The sequence below is a fragment of the Drosophila guanche genome, unplaced genomic scaffold, assembly GCF_900245975.1.
Source record: "Drosophila guanche unplaced genomic scaffold, DGUA_6, whole genome shotgun sequence".
Classification (NCBI taxonomy): Eukaryota; Metazoa; Arthropoda; class Insecta; order Diptera; family Drosophilidae; genus Drosophila; species Drosophila guanche.
Genome location: NW_022995754.1, coordinates 1,086,499 through 1,103,744, shown reverse-complemented (window position 1 = coordinate 1,103,744; position 17,246 = coordinate 1,086,499). Strand labels below are relative to the sequence as shown.

General features: G+C 44.8%; 1 protein-coding gene across 1 annotated transcript in view; it reads left to right on the top strand.

Annotated features, from left to right (window-relative positions):
• LOC117589306 (helicase POLQ-like) overlaps positions 1 to 13,238 on the top strand; it is a 41,731-nt gene extending 28,493 nt beyond the window's left edge. The window contains exons 9-10 of the transcript XR_004574205.1: positions 1,985 to 2,049; positions 13,206 to 13,238. The gene's annotated coding sequence lies outside the window, so the exon portion shown is untranslated. The remainder of the gene's footprint in view (positions 1 to 1,984; positions 2,050 to 13,205) is intronic.
• The last annotated feature ends 4,008 nt before the right edge of the window (positions 13,239 to 17,246 follow it).

Sequence of the window (17,246 nt, the reverse complement as noted above, 5' to 3'; positions counted from 1 at the left end):
GTGTGTGTGTGTGTTCTAGCTTCCCTCCCTACAACAAAATTCTCTGCCAGTGCACAAACACAATGCACTTTTTGGGGTTTGTGTTTAGGTTCTTTTTTTTTTCGTTGCATCCCGCGCCGCGCGTTGATTATTGTGCAAATAAAAATTCTAATGTTGATTTCGGCAACAACAATGCGGCAACAATTATGCAGCTGCCTCGCTGTGGAGGAAGGTAATTAAAGGCAGAACACAGGAAAACACGGCCAGAAATAGTAACAAAAAACTAAACAAACCTCCAGTCCGGTCTGCTCCGAGCGGGGGAGGAGGAGGAATTATAATTATCGCTCGGCAACAATGAAAATGCTAAGCAGCAGACAGCGAGGAAGGGTCCAAGACGAGCCAAAGTCAAAGCAGAACATCCTATGGTGCCACACATGGCACATGCCACATGCCACATCCGTTAAGAGGCAAAAAACAACAAAGCAAAAAACCCGAGGAATGATCCATCATCATCATCATCGCCAGAGTCTCAGCTTTGCGCAATGCCAGCCTCTTCCTCAGCACTCGAGCCACCCATCTTCCTCCCCTCTCCAACTCTACTTTGAATCGGAGCTTAAATATCATACATCATCGGCCATAAAAAGGTTTTCGCTTTGCGCTTGGTCTCTGCTCTTCTCTCTTCGCTCTTCGCTCTGCTTTTTGTGGCAAATTGTCGATGGGTTTTGCAATCAAAGTGAAGGCTCTCTTCTGTGTTAGCGGGGGATCACCAAATTTAATTGTATTTTCGTTACATTTTGTCACATCTTGCAGAGGGTCCACATTTTATTCATATTTTTGCTACACTTTTTTGTGTCAATCATTGCTTCAAGTGGCTTTTGTTCAGCATGGGATTTACCCATAACTAGGTCATGTTCCCCTCAGTTATTTGAACAATTTTTAAAGCCACTTTCAACATAAAAACTAATAATTTATAACACAAATTAGTCAAAGGTGCCACAAGCCAAGAAAATGCCAAAAAGAATTGATTGAATTGCCATTTGATGAATGTCTCGAGACGCTAGACTCTCGACTCTCGACTCTCGACTGTAGACTGCGGAGTGACAAAACCAGACTCAGAGACTCCAAGCAGCGATCGAGAACCCGGCAAAACCAATTACAAATTCAATGGAAAATACTTCGAAGATGATTGAAATTAATGGCAGATCCCATTCAAACAAACAAAAACAAAAAACAGTTGTAGAAGGCCAAAGGCAGCGCTGCCCCAGCCTGTGCCCCCATCGATCGGATTTCCAAAGTGGCAACAAGACAACAGACAACTCAAAAAGCAGCAAAAGTCTTTGCCTGTGCGGCTGATGATGATAGACAAACGCTTTGGGGGAAATGCAATTTTCATGCAGAAAATGCCAATGCATAAAGCGAGAAAAAGATTACATTACACAGATACACGGATACACTGGTCTGCTCGTACTTATGTGGCAGAAAGAAGTACTTTAACTGGACTCAACGCGACTTGTGGCAAATGCCAAAGCGATAGCATAACGAGGTGCGAACAGGGTCACTGCTGGCTGGCTGGCTGGCTGGCTGCGTGGTGGCCACCAGAATGTGGTCCAAATTAAGTTGGCAGTTGGCTGCAAAATACTGTCATCTTGTGTGTGTTGGGTTATACATTCGCAGACTTCCTTCTAATGTGCACTAGTAGAGTTCAATGGAATGCTGAAGAGTCACATATTAAGCAGCATTCATTGGGACGTTTGGTTGTATCTATAGAGTCTCACAGAACGACTTAAAGTGCAGCTGAAGCTAACCAAACGACAGTTGTTTTTGTGGCGGAAAATATGTTTTTTGTTGGGTTATTTATAGAGATTTTGTTATAGGGCTAGGCCATGAATGTGAGCTGTTGAAGAGCCATGAAGAGTTCCATTGTCTGCCCATAAATTCTGCTTCAATTCTTCCATAAATCAATATATTTCTGAATCCCTAACTCACTGCCCAACTTTCTTTTCAGATGCAGTTCGGTTCTCAAGCTGATTATCTAGCAAACAAAAGGACTTGCTCTACACCTGCTTCAGGGTAAGTTTCCATTGTTTTCCCTCACATTTTTCTTGCTTTCGTACATCAAAATGTATTAAGCATACGTCATGTGGCACACTCTGGGTTTTCTTTGATTTTGTTTGTTCAGCTAGCTGCTGGCTAGCACTTAAATTGATTTTGGCTTTTGTGCCTCGCAATTGGAGCACTCTGAACAACGGAGGCAAGGTCACTTGGCCGCTTGGCCATCTGCACAAATTCGATGATCATGGCGATGACTTCAGCGACTGTGCGATGACTCCAATAACCGCTCGGAGTCGATGATGATGTCTTACTGCTCGTACTCGCTTCTCTTTCCGAGTCAGAACAAACAGCTTGTAATTGGGTCGACATTTGTGTGTCTGGCCGAGCAGCGCAATCGAGCAATCATAAAACATTCAACGGCAGGCAGCAGCAGAACGAATAAACGAACGAATCCCCCACAGAAGACCTTAACAAATGGCCAACAATGTGTTGCTGCTTCTTGGGATTTGTTTGTTGTTTTCTGTTTTCTGTTTTCTGTTTTCTGTTTTTCTTATTATTGTTCGTGTGAACGGAGCGTAAGCTAGGGACGACCTTTGGGCCAGACTTTGATCGGCAGATGACACCTTAAAACCTTCAAAAGTTTATCCATTTCGTGCGCCGTCCCTGCGGTTGGGTCCGTTTGTTTGTTTTTCTCTGCTTAAGTCTACAATTTTATGATCGAGCATAAAATACTCAAAATACGAGTAGTAAACCTCAAAGTCAGTTGTTTCACTCGATGCCGTGGGATTATTCCATTCCGTTTGGTGCGAAGTTTACAGCCCAAAAGGGGCATTCCACACGCCTGCAAAATGCTTTAAAATGTTAATCGATTGCCATTTAATTGGTTTTTGAATGATGGGAGAGCAGCCAAGACAGCAGAGTGCCTCGGATTAAACAGAGCTCTGCCTGGGGAGGAATTGAATTTAGTTAGGAAAAATATATCAATGGCTACAGACACATATTGGACATAAAATCCATATAAATATCTTCTGCCGCTTCCTTTTCTTACCTTCCTGCGTTTGCTGCAGTCCTCCAGCCTCTCCCTGGTATTATTTTTCCCACATTTATTCTTCGAGCATGTGGCATGAGGCATGTCCCTTTTCGGTACCTCACGAGCCACAGGGGGCGCTGGCAATTTTGCTCAAAGTCTGCCATAAAAACCAAGTTTCAGGAGTCCTTTCTCTTCTGTTCTGCAGCTGCCATAGTTCCAGTAATTCCAGTAAAAGCCGCTGTTGGCTTTGGCGCTAGTGTGAAATTGTAATTTGAAAATCGTCAGATTGGCTCCCCGTTTTGTGTTCAACTCGAACTATTTATTGTGAGGTCAATTGATTTCTTACAGCAAAAAGCAAAAATAAATTCAGAAATAGCTCCAACCCACAGCTTGTCACTTCAGTGAAACTTTCTAAAGAAAGTGAAATGGCTTTGGCTTTGGCTTTGGCTTTGGCTTTGGCCTTTATTTCACCCTTTTTCTCTGGTTATGAAAAACAATTTGATGCTGTCTGGGTCAGTCACAAAGGGAATCCATTTCATTTGCAATTCCATTTGCAGCAGCCATAAATATTCTCCAACTGCTGCTGCCTTCAGTGACACCTTCTCATGGTGTTTTTTGCATGTTTCTAAAGGCAAATCGATAAGCCAATAATCTTATCAATATTGCATTGATATTTGGGTGGATATTTCTCTCCGCAACAAGTCTCCAAATTCGAACATCTGCTGAGAGTCGAGTGCAACTTTTAGCGAATATAATTGTAATGAGGCAAGAGGAACTATTCCTGCTGCTTCTGCTCTTTCCACTCCTTAGTTGCTTTCGTTATTCTGTCGTCAAAGTTAAATGGTCTGTGTGATTGCCCCAGAGAGCAGGGCGGGGTCTGCTTTGGTCTGGCCTGCTCTGGTGTAAGTCCTAAGAAAGCAATCCCAAGGTCGTAATGAAAGCAGACAAACCCAATCAGGCAGCATCGCTTACAGATTGCATTTCCTTTTAAGATGATTTCTTTCTTAATTTTGTCCTCTCTCTCTCTTGCGCTCTCTCTGTTTCTGTAGACATTTCCCAGGAGCGAAAGAAATGCTCAAGAAAGTGAAATTATAAGTGGGGGAATGGAGTATTGGTTGGACAGGCGACAAGAACTTAATGAATATTTGTGGCCACACCTTGGGGGGGAAAAGAGTTGAAAGGGAAGCAAGGGAAGAGTTATCACAGCCTGTCACTTTACGTTTCCTAAGCGATTCTTTGTTGCAACGGAAACCTTTGCCTGTCAGCGGTTTCAGCACTTATTAGGGCTTAAATCAAGGATGGATTATCGGTTTCAACCTTAGTTAGCCCCACTTTTAGGGCCAACTCAACGAGCAATCAAAAAAAGCGCAAAATATGTGCCAGTGTCAGCTTTTCAATTCGAATCAATAGCAGGAGGAGGAGGAGGAGGAGGAGCAGCACTCGATATGCCCCCCATCCTCTCTCTGTCTGCTGCTCGCAGTGTCACATTTTGCGTGATTTTGCTGACAGAAGTTTGTTTGTTGCCTGTTGACATATGGCAAACGGGGGGCAGCTCTGTGGGGGGCCACGAGGTGATTGCCGTTTAAATTACGAAATCATCCATGAATAGGGGAACAGCCAGAGGGGGGGGGGGGCAGCTTTGTGTTTTGTAATTAGACCCCAAATACCTATTGATGGGGTCGATGGATGCGCACCAGATTCGTTTGTGCTCCTGCCTCTGCCATGCGGCATGAAAAGTGGCTTAATGAGGCAACACGTTTGTATCAATGCACGGAGTGGCCCACACAAAAAAGAAAAACAGCCACACAGCCGCAATGTTGACACGCAAAATTGTGTAAAATGATCGGCCCAAGGACCAAGTAGTCCTCGTACTCGTAGTAGTCCTCGCCATGTGTCTGTGTCTGGTTTGGTTTGGTTGGGGTTGAGTCTGTCGCTGCTTTGAAGTGGCTTTCGATTTGTGTGTGTTTTATTCCAGGATCGATGTCTGCAGGTTTTGGTTAGGTATTCCATGTCGTCTGTCTACAATTATGCTCCAATTTGTGATCAGTATTCGATGCCATGTGGCACTTTTATACTTTGGAAACTGTCGGGTTACCTAATGATAAATTATGGCCACAAAAGATCGATTTATGGAGTGCAGTTGTGTAACGAAAGGGATGCTAGACCGATAGTTTTTCTCCTTTTATCCCACTACCTTACATTTCCTTCGCTTCCCCCGTTTAATCCTGTTTCGACCATCAATTCCTTGGCAATCACTCGACAAACGTTAAGGCGAAACACACACAAAAAACGAATCGAATTTGTACATTTTATTACGCTGTACTGCACTGTCCTCTGCCTGAGTTCTGGCCACTTGCAAATGGACATTCGAGCTGTCACACCCACCACCCCGAACCTACTCAATCTGCTGGCCCACAATCGACTTGAATTGATTTGCGGAAGAGTTGAATCGCAGTCAAAGTCTTGCACTTCCACTCACTGCCATCCTCTCTGTTGTTCTTGCGGCAAACACTCACTACACAAAAAGAGAGGGTTCAACTTGGCCAGAAAGTGGCCCAAAGCACACACACACACACACACACACACTGTATAAACTCTCTGATGATGATGATGATGCATCAATGCATGCAAATTTGTTAGCCACAAATAAGTTGGGCAGCGGTTAGGGGTTGCTTGGGTGTGCGTGTGTGTGGGTGGTTGTTGCAAGTGTTGCTATTGTTGTGGCGTCGGCTGTCAATGGCAGTGATTTACATAATGTGGCATTTCGGGCAACTCAATGCAACAATTTCCTCTCTGTGTTGCTGCTGCTACCCGGCTTTTGTTTGCCTATTTGTTGGCCTTTTTCTCCTTTTTGACCCAACAAAAGTTATTAGTCAGCTCAGTGCAAAAATCAAAACAGCAGGGAGCCAGGGTGCCACACCCCATCCTCCCCTCGCTGATCAAACAAACATTTCATTATTTTTGTCAACGGCTAAACAAACAAATTGAGGGACGGGCAGGCAGCAAAAGGCCAACTATTGTTGCAGATTGCAGCTTAAAATTTACATTTTAGGGTTGAATAAATTATGAAAAGTGACTAAAATGATGACACAATAATTGGCCTACGTAGAACTTTTCCACAGTTTGTCTGCCTGTGTGTTTTGTGTGTGTGTTTGTGCCTAACCACCACTTAATTTTTGATCAAGTCAATAAATTGAATTACAAAAATTAGTTTTAACCCCCCTCAAGCAGCACAATGTGGGGGAGGTGCAAGTGCAACCCTCCCTGGCTCTGTAATGCTCAAAATGTGTTGCATACGCATAGGCGTCGCTCAGATATTTGATGACATTTATGTGCCTGTAAATATGTATGTAAGATGTACATATGTGGCCCTCCTTTGGCCATGTCTTGTCAGTGCGAAATTCTGGCCAATTTTATGCATGTCCCTTGTTGGACAACAGCAGGCGAGAACTATGAATAGTGTGTCCCCTTCCTTCCCTTCCCTTCCCTTCCCACATGGACAAGTGGAGAGTCGGGCAGTGGGTAGCTGTAGGATGTGTGCCCGGCCTGACTGGAATGACAGTTGGCTTTGGTTCAGGGACTTGTGACGCACGATGGATGCATGGATAGTTCTCAGTTGTAGTTTCCCCGCTCATGAATTTGTTTACATATGTAAATGCTTCTGGGATGGACCAAGGGTCTGTAGGGTTTAAGACTGAGCAAAACTTGATTCATTACTGAAGAATCAGAAGGGATCTTTGCAGCCACAGCCCACCGACAGCTTCCATCATTTATCAGATTAGAAATTTGGCCACAAATGGAATCTTAATCATTGCTAATGGTTCACCCACCAGAATATCACTCTGCCATCCATCTGTGATTGGCAAATAAGATTTGTGTGTGGCAGGGAGAAGTAACCAACTGCCAGCCACTGCAATCCAACAATTTTCAGTCCAGAGAGCCGATCCGATGTGGCCAGCAACCAGAATGCATTCCACACGCTGCAGGCTCTATTAGGCCTAATCACAGCTAATTTAGCAACCGCACAAACACACACAGACAGAGGGGAGAGTGCGCTCTGTGTGCTCACAGAGGGAATTGCATATGTCATTGGCCCGGGCAGTTGGCAATAACCAACTTACTTCAGCTGCTATTAATGCCCCGTCTTCGTAGGGATGGAGCAGCAGCCTCCCTGCTGGCAGATATTTTAGCCGAAAAAAAGAACAAAAAGAACTTCCCCCAATATAAAGAGTTCGGGGAGCAGCAGCAAGAGCCGAGCAGGGGCACGCTACATATACATTTACATATATGAATATTTGAAATGAAGACCCCGACGCAGCAGTCATAAATGCACAGCAATGCAGTGAAGGAGTGCTCCATTGCAGTGGTCATTGCTCGTGGCTCCTGGACATGCGTAATTAGGTTTGTTGTTGCCACTAAATATGCGTGTCAAGTTTCCAAATGCCAGAGCCCCAACCCAACCCCAACGCCAACTCTGTGTGTGTGTTTCAGGTCCATAACGGAACTGGCAGGCAACAGGCCAAGCAGGCAAGGCAGTCCCGGCAATTGTTAATGTCCTTGCAGTGTCTCCTCCTCCTTCGGTGAGTCACTGCTGCGGCTGTGGCCAGCATTTGTTGCCTACGTAAATCAGAAACAAAACCTCATTTCCGCTGCAGACATTTCACACCCGTCACAAGCTAATTTTGGGTTTTGTTTTAATAATCATCAACTGTCATCGGCGAGGCATAGCTCAGGGATTTCACACGGGTGGGGCATGGGGAATACACGTGTAGCTCAGTGAAAGTTCCGCAGAGATGTGCCAGTGTTGAACAGTGTCATTGGAGTAATAGAGTGGTAAGCAAACGTCAAATGAACACAAATAGCAGAGCGCATCAAGTGACTTTCTCTAACCTCCCCTGCCAGTGTTGTGCAACTAAATCACTGGATCCGATCCACTGCTTAATTACAGCCCGTCTATTAGCTGTTTGCTTTGAAAGTGAAAACCACTTTCTAGCAGTTGGTTAATGGGTGAGTTCCTGCAACACCAAAGAGTGCCTTCAGTTGGTTAATCTACGACTGCACCCCACCCCCTAAAATGACACTCCCTTCGCTGGTGCACTTTTCGCTTAAAGTTTGCTTTTAAAGTTGACAATTGTTGATTTGGGGTTTGGGCTCGACTAACGACTTGAACAAACACGCACCCACTCCTCCCCCTAACCCACTTTCAACACTTGAGCAGCACTTGGGGCGCAAATCGCTTGCCGCAACTGTACTTGTTGCGTGTGAATCAAACGCCTGCAATGTCTGCAAGTAGGCAGCACAAAATGCACAAATGGCGCTGCATCGAGCGGCGGAGACAACTCTGGAAACTCAGCACCACCGCAGCGAGCAAGGCGCAGCGAAACGAGGCAAAGCTGAGGCTCTGGCAAATAGCAAATGCATTTTCAATTAAACGTACTGCCACTCCAACGGAGCATGGGAGGTGGGTGGGTGGCCACACGCAGGGGCTGGCATGTGATGGGGGGAGAGCGTAGGATGTCTGCAGTTTGTCATTTCATTTGTTGCTTTTTTAATTGAATCAACTTTGGGGCCAAGAGCGACGAACAAACCTCTTTTCAAAACGAGCTTAACTTCCAGTAAGAGTGCGGCTCTGTGTTTCATTTCCACTGCATTCCGCCTCTCTTGCGCTCTCTCTTCATCGTTCCGCTGCGCTCTTGCCTGCAACTGTTTGCACTTGCTCTCTTTTGTTCAATCTTCGTTTGTTCGCTCTTACTTTCAATGCTCAATCTACTGCCTTTCAACTCGCTCGCTCTCTCTCACTCTCTCTCTCTCTCTTCAGCTCAATGGCATTGCATTCCTTCGGCTTCACGCCATGCCCTGACCCTAGACAACATACATTTTATTGCGAACCAACCAAAAAGAACGTTCCTTCTTTTGTTTCCCTGTTTGTTCCTGCAATTGTCTTTATCCTATCGGAGCAGGAGATGGCAAGGAGAAACAGGAGCAAAAACATGGCACATCGAATTAGTTAATTGCATAAAGTACTCCTCACTGGACTGATAGAGCAGACACTTTGGCTGACAAAGTTGTCTGGCCGTAAACAATGCTGTCAGTGGGATACGAGCGACCAGCAGGAGGGTGGTGGGGAGTCCTTTAGTCCTTTCCTAACTCTAGTCCAAGCTAAATGGCCACTCATTTTGTTTGTTTGCTGCTCACTTTGGCAGTGCGCCCATTCCCGGATAAATGACTGGAAATTTATGTCCGCTTCAGTACGAGACCCCAAAGGGGAGCCGTGGGTAGGGGTTCAATTCAGTTTCGGAAACTGCTGACAAACATGATGCAGCCGACTAACACGAGTAAACTTGTTATTGCCAAGGCTAATCACTTGAATGTGCGCATTGTTCGTATTTCATTATTATCATCTTCCAGCGAGGCAGCTCCTGCCAGCTGCGTGCCAGGATATGGACAGGATACGTACAGACTTCAGCAGCAACAAAGTAAATTTTTAATAGTTTTTTGGTTGAGATTTCAGCCAGCATCTGATATGAAAATGATTTAATTTGGAGTGGAGACGCGAGACTGTACCCACGGCATAATCCTTCTCATGTTTACCATTTGTAATGATTTTTCCTAGTTTTACGGCCCATAATTAACATCCGAGCCCCTAATTAGTTGACTTTATTAGATCAATCTCATCTCCATGGCTTTATATCTAACAAAAATATTTACATTTTGCTGCAACATTTTTTCCGCATCTATTTTTTACACTATTTTATTTTTACAAATTATTATCGTAAACATTCTCTGAGAAGAAATGTACGAACGAAAAAAAAAAACGAAAACTATGAAAATTGTTGTTGACGGCGAGAATTTTTCCACATTCGTACGCCACCGAGTCAGCGGAGCATCAAAACAATTTGAAAGCCGCGCACAAACAAGCGCCCGTGACAGGAAAAACGATGCAAATGGAAATGGAAAATGGCAAATGGGAAATGGCAAATAAAATGCAGCGCAGAAAAAAGAGCGTGAAATTAACTCAAAATATAAGCAAACCATAAATTATATGTGGCATGACATGTGAAATTACTTAATCAAATTAATTTTTGTTTTTGCACTTCACTCAGAGGCATCCACCATGTGGGTGGGAGGGGAGGTGTTGGAAGGATGCGGTCGGACTGTCACAGAAATCCCTTTATTTAAGCAGTGTCAAAGGGTGAGGCTGAGAGTAAAGCCAATTAGCGCGGGGAGAGTGGAAGCACAAAGGGAAATTTCTTTACTAAATGAAAAGCAAAGGATTTCAAGAGCTAAGTTCTTACACTTTCTCTCCTCTCCCACAGTTCATCAAGCCAGACTCCTCTCTCCCACTCACACTCTCCACACCGCTTTGTACCGCTTGGCTAGCCAATAATTCTCTTTGCATTCCTGCGCCTTCTCTCCCTCTCCCACTCCATTCTGACTTTCTGCCATTTATAATTTCTTTTTATTTACAATATTCCAAGCCGCAACAACAAAAGAATGAACAATCTTTTCATAAAATCACGCAAACGCCGCGTTGAATAAGCTGGCAACCCTAAACAACGAAACAACAATGCAATTTTTACTGTTTGTCGCCTACTCCTCATCCTCACATCACCCGCTTTGGCTCCCTTTGGCTTTGGCCCACTCTTCACTCAGCATAGTCCTCTGCCGCCCACTCCGTGCAGGCACATGCATGTCACAATGCGGCAGACAAGAGCAGCAACAGCAACAGCAAAACATTTAAATCAAAATGATAAAGTTGCATACTTGAGTAGAGTTATGCGAGTGAAAAGAGAGAGAAAGGAGACAGTGAAGAGAGTAGAGGGCATAGGGAGACAGGCAGAGCAGAGCAGAGCAGAGGCCCAGAGAGCGGCAAATAAATATGAAAACATTTTTTCTCATTCTGGTTTACCGTTGCTGCTGTTGTGTTGTTGTTGTTGTTGCAATGGCAACGAGCGTGCAAAATAATATGCCAACAACAAAGCAATGCACTGCTCGTTGAAACGCAAGCAGAGACAGAGGCAGAGAGCTGGAACGGAACGGAAAGGTAGCTTTCAGGTGTCGAGAACTTTGATACCCTGGCAGAGCGATGAGGTAATTAGTGATTTTATGATCGTGCTCTTGTCGGTTCGCAAAAAAAGGAAGTAGAATTTACAAAAGAATGGATTTCTTCTGTGCATTGCCAACATTTATTCTAAATCATCATGCCCCACTGCAAGAAGACATTACAAGAGCAGCAGCAGCAACAGGGAGAACAAGAACAAGAACAAAGCAGCAGAAATAATAATGGAGGAACAAGGCGAACAACAAGAAAAACAACAACACAAACGTTGTCTCTGCTTCAGCTATTGTTGGGCATGTGTGTGTGTGTGTGTGAATGTTTTAACTGTTCTGTTGTTGTTCTATCTGTGTTAAGGCAACATTCGCATGTAAAACGCACCATGACCCCGCCACAGTCCCTTTCCATCGTTCTCCATGACAGCAGCAAGCCAAGCCACAATGAGATGGCTACCGCCTGCTTGCCTGCCTCTCTGCTCTCTCTAAAGCTCCCTCTCTCTCTCTCTCGCTTTTCTACAGCGTCGACTATGGTCGCCTCCTCGTGCACACTCCTCTCCTCTCCTCGCTTTCCCCAAAAAGTATGCGAAAAAAGAAGTCAAAAACGGAAAAATAATTAGAGTAGTTGAATTTCGTATAACTTTGTTAATGATATAAACATAAGGCTAATGGTCGAAGGAGGGAGGGAGGGAGGTAGGGTAGAGGTCTGCTGCACGTCCTCGTTTTCGTTCTTAAAATGCTGGACGTTGAATACTTATGAAAGGGAAGCAAGCATCCCAACGCACAGCGCAATTGTGCAGAAAATTGTTCGAAAATTAAGAAATATTCTGGTGCAAAGAGAGTATCAGCAGCAGCAGCAGCAGCGACTTAACATTTGATATGAATGTGGGCGACAGTTTTCTTCAGCATAGAATCATTAGAATCTGAGCGAAAGAGAGACCGTAATGGAGGGAAAAGCTTATACACATATTGAGAAAATATCCGCAAATTTTACCAAACTTTGAGCCAAATGAAAAATTCTTTTCGTTTTCAATCAACATCCTCCTGGAACTTTATCATAGCAAGTTCCAATCAGAGGTATTTCCCACTACTCGTATCTCTCACGGTTTCTTCTTTACCCATTTGAATTCTTCATTCATTTCATTCCCATAACAGTCCCTGCCCAACCCAACAAAAGAGACAATTTCTAATGTATTCCAATCATTTTTGCTGCTGCTGTTGTTGTTGTTGTTTGTTCGTTTTCCATCAAATTTTTTTGTTTTTTTGAGGGAAAATATTTTTTTGCTACGTTTTGTGACTGCAATTTTTTGTTGTTTCATTTTTGCCATTTTGGTTAACATTGTTTTGGTGACAGTTGCACCCGCATCTCATTCTGGTGCACCGTTCCCTCTTCTGCACCATCTCCATTACTCTTTGCCCCACCATCTGACACACACCCACACACACACACACGACAACATTCTGACTTCTGTGTTGTTTCAGTAATTGTTGTTGCTGGGGTTGTCATAGTTCTTTGCTGTTGCATTTTGTTGCTTCCATTGTTGTCATAACTGTTTTTGTTTACGCTGCATATTCTTTTTCGTGGGGTTCTAAAACCCCTCTCTCCTGTGTGTGTTATTGTTGTTGCAACATAAATTTAAACGTGACATTTAGACACTCGACTCGACGACTGTGTGTGTGTGTGTGTGTGTGTTTGTGTGTGTGGAAGCACGGCCCATTCAGTCGCCGGTTCTCCGGGTCGTTCGGGGTCTCTCAAGTGTTTGGCACGCATTGAAATGCCTTGACAGAGGGGCAGGGCACAGAAGCTACTGGGGGTGCAGGTACTTCATTCTTAACCTCTTCAACTTTTGAACCGAGAGTCTCTCCCCACTCCAACCCATCACACATCACACATCACACAGCGCGCATTTGTCGTCGAATGATGTATGATGGGTCGCCGCGCAAAAGGTTGCTGCAAGTGTTGAGCGAATTTTGTATTGTGAATGATGATGATGGATGGGAGAGATCGCCTATGCTTGGAGTACGAGTTAAGAACATTTTTAAGTTTGCTTTGATTTCAGATATTATAAATGTACTTCTCGAATCTTTACAGGTCTTTGCTCTGCTCCCTCAGCAGCATATTCAAACGGTAAGTGTCCGCCCAAGAGAGCTTTTCTCCATCTACTATCTACATGTCGCCACAAACTTGTTTTGCTTCATTGCTGCACAATCTTAAAGTTATTTCTTGCTCAACCTGCGGCCCATAACCATAAAATGCCCAAAAGTCTTATCCTTATCTCTCTCTTCTCCCGCTTGTTGTGCCACACACAAAAGCTGGGAATTCTTTAAGCCCCCGAGAGCCCAGGAAGAATCTTTAGAATGCTTTTTGACAGACTCGGGGAACTTACTTAGACGACCTTCAAGTGGAGCCGGGATGATGATGACTTGGAAACTCTTGCACCAACTGCACTGCTCAGACAACACAAACATATTCTCGTGGCACATGGCACGGGCCACGGGTCGGTGGCATGATGCGTATGATAAAGCGTAAGCGAAACCCCAACATTGCTCATACATCACGGTGCACAAAGCATGCAGTGGAAGTTCTGCAAAGGGGCCCGGCGCTGCTCGAGGGTGTGCCTGAGTGGAGGCAAGGGATGACTTCAGTTCGAGTGCAAGTTGCGTGTCCTTATCGCTTGGCCTCCAAGTTTAAAGCGCTCTCAAGTGCACTTAACTACAAAAACAGCAACCTAACAAAATAGCAAAACAACTAAGAAAAGGGTAGAGCCGCAGCTTGAGATACCCTCAAATATCGATCGTCGTCAGTTGTGTCTCCATATGCTCGCAGAGTTCTTCCCTGTAGATTCCTACTTGCTGATATTTGTCTACTTTTGCCACTTGTACTCAAAAATCATCATACCCTTCGGCGAGGGTATAACAACAAGTGGAAGAGCCGTAAACAAGCTTCACATGTGGCATTTTATTAAAGTTGATGCCCGCCCAAGCAAAGGCAATGGCAGCGGCAACGGCAACTTAAAATGCATTTAAGCCAGGAAGGATACCGAGCTCAGGGGCGGCGCCACAGCCTCACAGCTCTACGACTCCACGGCTCAAAGAACGTGGCCAACTTTTGCAATTGTGGGACTATCAAACAAAACTTTTACCAAAGCACAAAGCGTGTAGAAGCGGGGGGTACAAGGGGACTGAAAGTGTCATCATGACCAACATCCAACTGCAGCAGCAGCAGCAGCAGCAACAGGAGCACATGAGTTATTGCATTGTCGCCAGCGTCGTCATGGTTGCTCTTGGTCTTCCTCGGCCCCCCCTTATGGTCTAGTCCACAGCTCATCTCCACACGTTCCCTTCCAGCACTTCTAACTGTAGTCTGGCCCACCGCCTTGCTGCTCTAACACTCATTTGCTTTGCTCTTCTAACATGCTGCCAACATGCTCTTGCATCTCTAGCCTCTGCTGCTGTCTCCGCTGCTGCTGCGTTTCTGCTCTTCTGCTTCGTTTCTCTCTCTCGTCCATTACATGCCATCCTGCTTCTTCCCTTTGCTGCTGTGGCTAGCGGTTCTTCTGGCTGCTGCTGCTGCTGTTGGGTTGTGTCGCGACAGACGGATTTAGTGAAGCTTAGCTCAAAGCAACAGCAAAAAATTATTCGGTAGAAGAGAAGAGAAGGGACTGCAAACAGGAAGGAAGCAAACAAACTCAAAGGGCAGTCGACTAATTGTTGACCTAGAAAGTAGATTTTCTGCGTGAGTATAGAATAAGAGTATAACCTATATATTTTTCTGCTTAAATTAATGCCACATTTATCACTCATTCAGCAAGCAAGACATATTTAGCCATGCTCTCCTTCCCACTGTCACAGCTTGCAAGCAAAGTCTGATATGCCCCTCTGCCAGTCGAGGGTAGCAAAGCGAGAGCGACAGAAATGCAAATGTTAGAGTTCGTGTCCTCTTGGCTTAGCCTTCAAAAAGTGCGGACACACATTGACTCTCGCTTCTCGCCTAGAAGGATTTGCTTTCCTCTCTCCTCTTCACACTTCCCCTTGGCTTACCCTGCCCAACTACTTTTGTCTCTCGCGTTATTTGTTTGCACTTCAAAAGGATTTTAATCAAAGTTTTTCAAGTGACGTTCTCTATGGCCATCTTCTTCGCCCAGACTCGATTGTTGTCCAAAAGTTTGCCGTTTCCCAGGAGTATAGCAAGTGGCAGGGGTCGGAGAGCAGTCTTCTAGAGTGAGATTTATCTGCCATCATTCACAGTGATTTAATTATCATTTCTTTCGCCCCCAAGTTCTTGTTGTTGTCAAGAGGGGGGAGAACACATAAAATTTATGATTGCAATTGAGAAGAGATTTCATTTCATCTTTCAACGAAAGCTTGCAGCTTCTCCTGCTAGTAGTGTTAGCTAAGTAGGTGGCGGGGGGACTGCTCTGCTCCTCCACCTGTGCAATTTCAATTACCGATGGCATAGCAAAACTTTTTATTTGATTTAATCAGCGGTTCGCAGAGCTGAGCTGAGCAGAGAGCGAACCACAGCCGCTGAAAGTTTTCCGGCCTTGTTTGGGAACACTTGCCGCTGCACTTTACTCTGCGGCTGACACCCCCCTCCTCTGTCCGGCTGTGGGTCCGGGTGTCCATGTCCATGTCCATGTCCGTGTCCTGGTCTAGTGCCTGCTGCCTGCCCTGGTGCAAGTATTGCCTACTGCCTGGTTCTCCCATATCCTTTGCCCCACTTGCAGCCACTTAACAAATTTTGCGCTGCGCCGTTTTTGAAGTTGTCTCGTCTCGCCCCTCCCTCCGCCAGCACAGCTAGCGGGCAGGCTCCCCTGATTGACTGACTGGCCAGTGGTGCTCCTCCATGGGCCGCTGTGAGCTGAGAGCTGAGAGCCGAGAGAGCGTGTCCCTGACACGAGGTGAGTGCTTAGGCTGGTGGACATTAGTTTTGGTCGCCGAATGGCTGCATCATCGCAGCTGCTCGACGAGTGACTGGTCTGTGGGGAATGTCCCAGACTTGAAGCTCTGACGGCTGATGGAGTTTGCTTTTAGCGCTGACAGAACCAGACCAGACCCAAAGCACAAAATACCCTTAAAGTGGAGATTTATCTTCAATTGTGCAGACTAGTAAATAATTCGCTTAAGCGATTTGTCGGTTTACCTCTAGTTAAAATGCGCTCAGTCTCAGTCCTCAGACCCGCTTTTATCACGGGAAAAAACTCTTTTGAATAATTGGCTTTTAGCATTGTAAGCGTTTATTCAGCCATAAAGAGTGCGGCAATGAACCATCCGGACGGAACCCACTCAACTCTAGCCATTGCCAGTCCCCACTCACCGGTGGAGGGGGATCTGCTCCATTAAAAGGCAATTTATGTGAATGCCTGAAAGAATGCAGCGGATGTTTTTTTGTGTGCGCCATAGTCACAGATTTCACAAATATCAAAAGATGGCTGGCTAATTGTTGCATCATTTGTTGTTGTTATTTGTTGATTTGTTGATTAATATAAAGCCAGAAAAATATTGATAAATATTTGCCCAAAAAAAAATGGCGCATGCAATGGGACAGACAGAGATGGGAAATGATTTTGCTTTTGTTTGCTGATTGTTGGTTGATTTTGGTTGGCAAATTGGTAGTCAGCTCTATCACTATTCCTCTCTCTCTCTCTTTCGCTCTCTCTCTCTCTAGCTATCGCTTTTGCACTGTGAAATGAGGTTCAAGCGCAAACGTAATTAAAATAGTTCGACTATACGAATCAATAAACAAATTGATTATGCAAATTTACTGTTTATTTGCTTTCGACTTTCGCCATTGTAAACGTCTCTCTATATATCAATTTACATATGTGGTGTGTGTGTGTGTGTGTGTGTGTGTGTGTGCATGTGCTCGACATTAATGGGTTTTGTTTTCTGGCTTTATTTTAGACCAAAATTTATATACATTTAATGCTCAATCGAAGCGGAAATAAAAAAGTTGCACGAAAAAAGTTCTGGCAAAAATCAACTGGGGGAAAAAGCGGAAACGGAAAGCGCATGTTTTCCATTACAGTTGATCGGTCGGGGGTAGAGGGGGGGGGTTTATTTTGGTAAGGATTTTCCGTGGAACGACCATCGACAGTTGTCGTAATTGAGTTATATTTGTTGTAATTTAAAC